Source organism: Colossoma macropomum, unplaced genomic scaffold (assembly GCF_904425465.1).
Source record: "Colossoma macropomum unplaced genomic scaffold, Colossoma_macropomum, whole genome shotgun sequence".
Lineage (NCBI taxonomy): Eukaryota > Metazoa > Chordata > Actinopteri > Characiformes > Serrasalmidae > Colossoma > Colossoma macropomum.
Genome location: NW_023494807.1, coordinates 1,519,322 through 1,521,307, shown reverse-complemented (window position 1 = coordinate 1,521,307; position 1,986 = coordinate 1,519,322).

Genomic DNA, 1,986 nt, shown 5'->3' with positions numbered 1-1,986 from the left:
TGGCGTTTGATTCTGATTATTCCCACTGTAGCCTTTTGTCAGTATTTGCTTCAGCGTCGCCTGTTTCTGCAGGAGACATAGTGGCCATTCTGTCTGTGGAATAGAAATCGATTCAGGTATTTTTAAATAATGTAATCAAGTTAACTATTTTCTTTAATATGAGATTACCCAGGACACTGTCGGCTTGCTGTGTGTCACGTCATGACTCTGTGTTGAGCTGCTAGCGAGCAATGAGGGTGCTATAATAACAAATAGCATTTAAACACAATGACACGTTCACAAATGTTAACTTGCTTGCCAACCGACCAAAACTAAAATCCATAACAGGCAAAAATCGCATTTCATGGCTTTTGTGAAAAGAGCTCAACATCGTCCATCTACACAGCTTTTTGTTTAATTTATTGACCCATTCAGTAAAACATACTTATTTGTATTAGAAACATTTCTAGGTGCCCCCTGACTTTTAACAGACAGTTTATTTCCCTTCTGGAAAATTGGAAGACATATGGCCAAAGCATTGTAAGTTATAATGATTTAGAAAGTTAAACAAGTGTAAGGTTACAGTAACATATTTCTGAATGAAATGTTAACAACACTTGAAGGTAATTACACATTATTCCACATTTTTACAGATGCTGTCTCACAGGTCAGCTTATTAAAACCTCATATTAAGGCCTAGCTGGGGGTTAGATGTGTGGGGACATGCAGGACCAACAGATGGAGCCATTTCCCTTCACATAAAAAAAAGACTTTGATGCAACTGATATATTTTAAAGAGCACATATCATGGAAAACTAAATTCTTTCAAATTTTTTAATAAAAGAGTTTGATGTAGTACGTAGTATGTAAGTGATATATATATATATATATATATATATATATATATATATATATATATATGTATACTCACCTGATTCCTTCTATTTGTGCTAATTTGTCGCATTTCAATGTTTCAGATCATCCAACTCTTTTTAATGTAAGATAAAAACAACAGAAATAAGCACAAATGCACCTTTTAAATGATCATTCCATTTATTGAAGATGAAATATACATTTTCAGTATTCAAAACGTATATCACCCATGTGAAAAAGTAATTGCCCCCTCAAACCTGGGAAGGTTCATCACTGTCTTTGTCAAAAATGTACATGATTTAATGATTAAAAGGTAAACAAAGTCATTCAGAGTGGTTTGGTGTGAAATACTACTCGTTCACAGTGGAGGTGATAGGAACCAGACGTCTAAAGACTTCAATGAAATGCTCTGAAAGCTTTCTCACAAAAAGTTATTACATTAAATGGTTAGATATACCGCTGCTTGATGTCTGACACATTGTTTTACGATTGTTTTGTGATAAAATTTTGTATTTTAATCCATTCATTTTAATCCAGTCAATTCGGAGGCGTAGGTGCAGCGTGTTGTGAGGCAAAATAGTCCCCAAAGAAAACTTATTTTTTTCAGATTCATGACTATTTTACTATTATCAACATTAAATATAAAAGCCCAGAAGACACATATAGGTTCACTTGTGGTTTTGGATAGCAAATAAAATGTCTATATTTATGCTGTAGTCATGGCGACCCCTGGTTCCTATCACCACCACTGTAAAGAAATCAGAGTCTGTAGGTTTCTCTACAACGAACCGCTTCACGTCAAACCACTCTCAATGACTGTTTACATCTCAAGGATTTATGAATTATCCAGAAATTTGGAAAAAGTGGTGAAAAACCTTTAAGTCCCCCACTGTGGACTGTGTTCCAATCGGCGACGTTCCATTATACTAGTATATATATATATATATATGTGTGTGTGTGTGTGTGTGTGTGTACATGAGCCAGTTCATACTAAGACTACCTAATGTATATGTTTTCGTCTCCCAGTGGTTTGTTAGTTGCAACACTTCAGCTGTCGTCCTATTTTTGCGTACCATTTGTAAAAGAAGGGTGAGATTTGGGACGCAGCCGGGGCCTTTACAGGCTATTGCGCCG